Here is an 8699-nt window from a genome sequence, read left to right as displayed (position 1 = left end):
CGACTCTGAGCCCCTGACCCTAGAACTGACCCCAGACTTTTGACCCCGGAGTCTCCACTCCAGAGCTAACTATGAGCCCCAAACATGAGTCCTGGACAATGGAGCTGACCCCGGAGCTGACCCAGGACCCAGATCTAACCCCAAGCCCCATCCCTGAGTGCCAACCCCAAGCCCCACCCCAGACCTGACCCCGGATCCCCCACCCTGGAACTGACCCTGAGCCCTGGACCCAAACCCAACCCAAAGACCTGGACTGAGAGCTGACCCCTGGATCTGACCCCGAGCTCCAGCCTTGAGCCCGAGGCCCAGACCCGAGATCCAGACCCGCACCCGGACCAGATACTGAGCCTGAGCCCTGGACCCGGACCCGAGCCCCAGTCCTGAGCCTGCGACCGTGGAACTGACCATGAGCCCCAACCCCAAGCCCCGACCTGAAGTCCTGACTCCGAGCCCCCAACCCCGAGACCCCAAACCCGGAGCTGACCCCGACCTTGGAGCTGACCCTGAGCCCTTGAACCTGGAGCTAACCCTGAGCCCCAAACCTGAGCCCCAAACCCCAACCCCATACCCATGACCCCGGACCCTTGACCATGGAACCATGACCTTGGAACCCCCAACCCAGACCAACGCCGGACCCTGGAGCCGAGCCCCGGAACCGGACCCAACCACAACGCCCAACCCTGAACCCCAACACCTAGCCCCAACCCTGGACTCTTGACCACAGAGCCCCCAACTCCAGAGCTAAATCTGAGCCTCGGACCCAAGCCTCAGACCCCATAGCTAACCCCAAGCCCCGACTCCATAACTGACCCGGAGCCCCACCTGGGACCTGTCCTTGAGCCCTGGACCCGGACCTGACCCAAGGACCCAGAACTGACCCCGAGCCCCTGACACGGAGCTGACCCTGAGCACCAACCCCGTGCCCCAGCCCCAAGCCCCTGTCCAGAGCCCCAGCCCCGAGCCCCAACGCTGGACACTTGACCCTGGACCCTCGACCCCAAAGCTGACCACAAGTCCCGGACCTGGAGCTGAGCCCGAGCCTCAGACCAAGCCGGAGCTGACCCAGACCGCCAAAATGGACTTCAGACCTAGACCCAGAGCTAATCCTGAGTCCCAACCCCAAGCCCAATCCCAGACCCTTGAGCCTGGAGCCCCCGACACCCAGAATGGACCCCAGACCCAGAGCTAACGCTGATTCCCAACACCAAGCACAAACCCCAAGCCTGAGCCCCGTACACTTCACCTGGGACCATCGAACCCGGACCCTTCACCCTGGCCCCCCGACCCTGTAGCCCCCACCCTGGAGCTGACACCAAGACCTGACCCAGCAGCTGACCCTGAGCCCTGGCCCAGGAGCTGACCCCAAGCCCCTGACCCCAAAGCTGAGCCCGAGCCCCCGACCCCAGAACAGACGCTAGACCCAGAGCCCCGAAGCCAGACCCCAACCCCGAGCCCTTGACCATGAGTTACCGACCCCGGAGCTGACCGCGACCCCAGAGATAACCCCGACCCGCGACCCCCGGAACAGAACCTGGAGCCGGAGATAACCCTGAGCCCCAACCCCAGACCCTCGATCCCAGACCCTCGACCCATTACCCTGGACGCTGAGCCACAACCTCAAGACACAAGCCCCAGCCCCGAGCCTCAAACCCAAGCCCAAGCCCTGGACCTGACCCTGAGGCAGGGACCTGAGACCCAGACCCTGGAGCTGACCCTGAGTTCTGACCAAGGAGCTGACCCCAAGCCTCCAACACTGGGAACAGGCCCCGGACCCAGAGCCCTGACTGCGAGCCCCGACTTCGATCCCTGACCCCAAGTCCCTGAACCCAGAGCTGACCCTGTCCTGGAGCTAACCCCGAGACCCAAACCTGAGCCTCAACCCCAAGCCCCAACCCCGCACCCTTGACCCCAAACTCTTGACCCCGGAAACACAAACCCAGAGCCCCCGACCCGGACCTGACCCTGGAGCCCCCTCCCCCGACCCCCAGAACTGGGCTCGACCCCGAGGCCCAACCCTGAGCACCAACCCCAGACTCTCGACCACAGAGCCCTGACCCTGAACCCACGACCCCAGACCCGTGACCCCCGAGCCACTGACTCAGACCCAATGCCAGAGCCCCCACCCCAGACCAGACCCCAGAGCCCCAGACATGGATTCGACCCCGAGCCCCATACCCGGACCTGTGCCCGAGCCCAGGACCCTCGACCCCGGAGTTTGCCCTGAGCCCCGAACCCCAGCCCCTGACCCCGAGCCCCGAGTACAAGCCCCCGACCCCAGAGCTGACCCCAGACTGTCGACCCCAGCGTCCCCACTCCTGAACTGACCCCAAGACCTGGACCCAGAGCTGACCCCCCATCCCAGACACAGATCAGACCCCGAGCCTTGGACTCGAGCTCGAGCCCAAGGCCCAGACCCAGACCCGAGATCCAGACCTGCACTCGGACCAGATCCTGAGCCTGAGCTCTGGACCTGGACCTGAGCCCCGATCCTGAGCCCGCAACCGTGGAACTGACCCCGAGCCCCAACCCTAAGCCCCCACCCAAAGACCTGATGCCAAGCCTCCAACCCCGAGACCCCCAATCCTGGAGCTGACCCCAGACCCAGAGCTAAACCTGAGCCCCAAACAAGAGCCCCAAACCTGAGCCCCAAACCCGAACCCCAACCGCATACCCTTGGCCCTGGACCCTTGACCGTGGAAACATGACCCCAGAACCCCTAACCCAGACCAACGCCGGACCCTGGAGCTGAGCCCCGGAACTGGACCCGACCACGACGCCCAACCCTGAACCCCAATACCGAGCTCCAATCCCGGACTTATGACCACAGAGCCCCCAACTCTGGAGCTAAATCTGAGCCTCAGACCCGAGCCCCAGACCCCATAGCTAATCCCGATCCCCGACTCCATATCTGACCTGGAGCCCCAACCCAGAGCTGACCCCAAGCTCCAAACCCGGAGCTGACCCCAAGCCCCAACTCTAAGCTCCAACCCTGAGATCCAAACCTGAGCCCCAACCACGAGCCTCAACTCTGAGCCCCAAACCCAGACCCTCAACACCAGACCTTTGAACCGGGAACCCCCACCCTGAACCCGACCCTAGAGACTGCACCCCAGACCTGACCCCGAACCCCAGACCCAGACCTGACCCAAGGACCCAGACCCGGAGCCGACCCTGAGCCCTGACCTGGAGCTGACCCCAAGCACCAACCCCATGCCCCAACCCCGAGCCTCAGTCCAGAGCCCCAGTCCTGAGCCCCAGCCCCAAACCCCAGCCCCGCACCCTCGACCCCGGACCCTCGACCCTGAAGCTGACCACAAGCCTCGGACATGGAGCTGAGCCCGAGCCTCAGACCAAGCCAGAGCTGACACATACCCCCAAAACAGACCTCAGACCTGGACATGAGTCCCAACCCTGAGCCCAACCCGGACCCTTGAGCCCTGAGCCCCCACCCCAAGCTGACCCTGACTCTGAGCCCTGACTCCGAGCCCTAACCCCGAGCCCCCAACCCCAGAGCTGACCCCAGACCCAGAGCTAACCCCGAGCCCCAACCCTGAGCCCCAACCCCGGACACTCAACCCCAAACCCTTGACCCTGGAAACACAACCCCAGAGCCCCCAACCTGGACCCGACCCCGGAGCCCCCGACCCCAACCCCTAGAACCAGGCTTGACGCCGAGGCCCAACCCTGAGTATCATCCCTGAGCCCCAACCTCGGACTCTCAACCACAGAGCCCTGATCCGGAACCCTCGACCCCAGACCCCCAACCCCGGAGCCCCCACCCTGGACCCTTGACCCCAGAACCTTGATCCCAAGCCCTTGACCCCAGACCTGTGACCCCCGAGCCACTGACCCAGACCCAATGCCAGAGCCCCCGCCCCAGACCAGACCCTGGAGACCCCACCCCAGATCCAACCCCAGAGCCCCCGACCCAGACCAGACCCCAAAGCCCCAGACACGGATTTGACCCCGAGCCCCAGACCCGGACCTGTGCCCAGACCTGCTCCCCACACCTGTTCTGCAGATCTGGTCCCCAGAGCTGGTCCCCAGATCTGGTCACAAGATCTGGTCCCCAGACCTGATCCCCAGATTGAGTCCCCAGACCTGTTCCCAACACCTGGTGCCCAGACCTGGTCCCCATATAGTCCTCAGAGCTGGGCCCAGGTCTGGTCCCCAGAACTTGTCCCCAGGGCTTGTCCTGAGACCTGGTCCCTAGACCTGCTCCCCTGATCTCATCCCCAGATCTAATCCCCAGATCTAGTCCCCACATCTGGTCCCCAGCTCTTGTCCCCACATCTGGTCCCCAGACCTGGTTCCAAGACCTCTTCCCCACACCTGGTTCCCAGAACTTGTCCCCACATTTGGTGCCCAGACCTGGTTCCTAGAGCTGGTCCCCAGACCTGATCCCAAGACCTATTCCCCAAACCTGGTTCCCAGAACTTATCCCCACATTTGGTGCCCAGACCTGGTCCCCAGAGCTGGTCACAAGACCTGGTCCTCAGATCGAGTCCCCAGATCTGGTCCCCAGACCTGGTCCACAAACCTCGTTCCCTGATCTGGTCCCCAAATCTCGTCCCGAAGTCTAGTCCTCACACCTGGTCCCCAGACCTGGTCCCTGGACCTGGTTCCCAGACATGGTCCCCAGACTGGCTCCCCAGAGCTGGGCCCCAGATCAGCTCCCCAGACCTGTTAACCTGATCTGGTCCCCAGATCTGGTTCCCAGATCTGGTCCCCACACCTTGTCCCCAGATATGCTCCCAACGTCTGGTCCCCAGACCTGATCCCAAGACCTGGTCCCCAGACCTGGTCCTCAGATCTGGTCCCCAGATCTGCTCCCCAGATCTGCTCCCCAGACCTGATGCCAAGACCTATTCCCCACACTTGGTCCCCAGACCTTGTCCCAAGATTTGACCCCCCACATTTGGTCCACAGATTTAGTGCCCACACCTTGTACCCAGATTTGGACTCCACACCTGGTCGCCAGATCTGGTCCACAGAGGTTTTCCCCAGATCTAGTCTCCCAGATCTGATCCAAAGAACTGGTCCACAGACCAAGTCCCCAGATCTGGTCCCCAGACTTACTCTGCAGAGTTGTTCCCCAGAGCGGGTCCCCAGACTTGCTACTCAGAGTTTGTGCCCAGGGCTGGTCCCCAAACCAGGTCCCCAGATCCGGTCCCCGGACCTGCTCCCCAGATCAGCTACCCAGACCTTCTCCCCACACCTGTTCCGCAGTTCTCGTCCCCAGAGCTGGTCCCCAGATCTGGTCACAAGACCTGGTCCCCAGACGTGCTCCCCAGATCGAGTCCCCAGTCCTGTTCCCCACACCTGGTCCCCAGACCTGGTCCCTGGACCTGGTCCCCTGACATGGTCCCCAGAGCTGGGCCCCATATCAGGTAGCCAGACCTGCTCCCCAGACCGGCTCCCCAGAGCTGATCCCCAGACGTGGTCCACAGAACTTGTTCCCAGACCTGGTCCCCAGACCTGCCCCCAAGACCTGCTCCCTACAACTTCTCCTCACACCTGTTCCACAGATCTGGTCCCAAGACCTTTTGTCCAGAGCTGGTCCCCAGACATGATCCCCAGACCTTGTCCCCAGATCCCTCTGCAAACCTGGTCTCCTGACCTGGTCCCCATACCTGCTCCCCACACCTGCTCCCCTGACCTGCTCCCCAGACCTGGTCCCCAGACATGCTCTGCAGAACTACTCCCCAGACCTGATGCCTACACCCGGTCTCCAGATCTGGCCCGCAGATATTTTCCCCAGACCTGGTCCCACAGATCTGATCCAAAGAACTTTTCTTTGATCGGGTCCGCAGAACTGGTCCCCTGAGCTGGTCCCAAGACCTGGTCCCCAGGCCTGCTCCCCACAACAGTTCTGCAGATCTGCTCCCCAGAGTTAGTCCCCAGATCTGGTCACAAGAACTGGTACCCAGACCTGCTCCCCAGACGGGCTAACCTGACCTTCTACCCAGAGCTAGTCCCCAGACGTAGTCAGCAGAACTGGTCCCCAGGACCTGCTCCCTACACCTGCTCCTCACAGCTGTTCCGCAGGTCTGGTCCCCAGACCTGGTCCCCAGGGTTGGTGCCCAGGGCTGCTCCCCAGACCTGCTCCCCAGACGTGCTCTGCAGAACTGATCCCCAGGCCTGGTCCCCAGACCTGCTCTGAAAGACCTGATCCCTACACCTACTCCTTACACCTGTTCTGCAGATCTGGTCCCCAGACCTGCTACCAACACCTGCTCCTCAGACCTGGTCCCAAGACCTGCTCCCCTGGGCTAGTCCCCATGGCTGGTTCCCAGACCTAGTCCCCAGGGCTGGTCCCCAGATCTGGTCCCCAGATCTGGTCCCCAGGATTTTTTTTGCCAGGAACATGATTCGACAGAGCTGTCAACTGTTTCTTTAGCTTTGAGGATGCTGAAATGGTCCCTGGCTTGAAAAGAACTGCTTCCCAGCTTGTCTCTAAAAATAGTTGCTTAGGGCTAAAATCTGAGTTTCCTTTCTGTTATGTGAACGTCCAGAGAGACTCATCCTCCCTTCTCAGTTGACTTTGGTGCTGCCTAGTCTTAAGATTTTCAGTACTCAGTCGTGTAGCCCAGACTCTCGTATTTTGAGAGGGATTGCACTCCCCTTACATAATACGGGAATCTCATTTTTATGTCTCAAGGGTGAATGGTGTAAGGCACTTACAAATCATTGCAGATTGAGGTTGTTGTCAATTGCCATGTAAATTAAGGCCATGCAAGTACCTTCTACTGTTTCATCTTCCCTTTCATATGTTGTCTGGTTACTATTCAATATTACATATTGGGTGAAATGTCCTAAAAAGACATTACTTTTTAATTTTAACAACTTTTGTTTTTTCTTTCTCTAGGTCTGCCAGCAGCTGACAAGGTAGAAAGATGTGCTTTTCTCGTTCATTCTTGTGAAGTCAGAGGCAGTGCCGATTTAAACTGTGACGGAGGCTCTGCAATGGTGCAAGTCTATCCTACTACTTCAAATCCAGTGATGCAACCTGAGTTTACATTAATTAACTTTCAAGGATTCAAGCAATTTAAAGCTTTTGGACAATGACAATTATTTGAAAACATTCCTACAGGTTTATTTTCTTCATTTACATTCGGTTGCTATCTCCAACTCATTTAAAGCAGTCAGGACTGGTTTGCTTCTCTCTTTGGAAATTTGCACTAGGAACCAGTGTTAGAACCAGAATTCTGATCTAAGAGTATGATGAAAAATGTTGCACTCCAAGTTGGAAATTGGAGAGGAAAATCTTCATGTATACGTAAGAATTGTGCTCATACTGCTGATGACACTTTTTCTTACACCTTAACAGATGCTTACACTTTTTAACTTTCTACCTGAGAAGCAACAGGTAGTTTCTACATTTCCCTTGGGGATAGTGTACTCTTCTGTATTTTGCTTCTATACAAACAGTTCAGAATTTTAAAGTCATGTTGTCATACAACCAAACAACCTTGCACAGCATTCCATGTTCCCCCCAGATAGATCAAGCCCTGAATGCAAGACCAGATAAGTAAATAATATCAACGTGTAAAACTAACTTGTAAACACATTACTTTTTGGCAGGCTTTTTGGCACTTTGTGGGTCTTAACTGTACTTCAGTGAGAAGAATGTCTTCTGGTGTGAACTGAAATTATACCTCTATGCCAAAATTCCTAATTTTTATTTATTTGTTGTTTTTTTTTTTGGAGTGGGGGGGAGAGGGGCAGAATTCCTTGTGGACACGTGAAGGAGTTGCAAAATAATAATAAAATTGAGGTGAAGGAAAAGTTCCTTCTCTGTTGTTGTTGTTTTTTTTTCTTTCCCATACAGTCTTAGAATGAAGGTCTGGCCTTTGGCCTTTTCTGGCCTTTGGCAGATTGTAAGCATGCCGAAACACTTCACATTAAGTAGATCATATTTATCTGAAATGAAAATATCATACCTATAGTCTGCTGCAGGCTGAAAAGTAGCCTATGCCTCAGGTACTGTTTTAGGGCTTTGCTTTTGTTCTTACATCCTTGTAAGTCTTCAAAAGGTAAATAAAATTATCCTATTAAGAAGAAACACCATCCAGAAGAAACTTCAGTTGTGAGGGCCTTAATTCTCGCTGAAACCGAAGGCGGTTATAGAATCATAGAATAGCCTGAGTTGGAATGGTCCCGTAAGGATCATCGAGTCCAACTCATGACACCACACAGGTCTACCCCAAAATTCAGACGATGTGACTAAGTGCACCCCCCCCCCCCCGCCCCGGTGACCCCCAACGGGCCCCCGGGCACCCCGGAGGACCCACCCCGGTGACCCCCGGCGGGCACCCGGGGGCCCAGGAGGTGACCCCTGGGTTTTCCTCAGGGTTGGGGTCAGAGGGGAAGGGGCTTTTCCTCAGGGTTGGGGCCGGAGGGGAATAGGATTTTTCCTCAGCATTGTGGCTTTTCCCCAGGGTTGGGGTCGGAGGGGAAGGGGCTTTTCCTCAGGGTTGGGGCCAAGGGGAAGGGGATTCACCTCAGGGTTTGGGGCCGGGGTGGAAGGGCCTTTACCTCAGGGTTTCGGCCGGGTGGCAGGGGCTTTTCCTCAAGGTTTGGGCATTTCCTAAGGGTTGCGGCTGGAGCGGAAGCGGTTTTTCCTCAGGAGTGGGGCCGGAGGGGAAGGGGCTTTGCCTCAGGGTTGAGGATTTTGCTTAGGGTTGGGGAAGGAGGAG

The sequence above is a fragment of the Anser anser genome (assembly GCF_964211835.1).
Source record: "Anser anser genome assembly, chromosome: 13".
In the NCBI taxonomy this organism is placed as follows: domain Eukaryota; kingdom Metazoa; phylum Chordata; class Aves; order Anseriformes; family Anatidae; genus Anser; species Anser anser.
Note: the sequence above shows the minus strand (reverse complement) of the source record.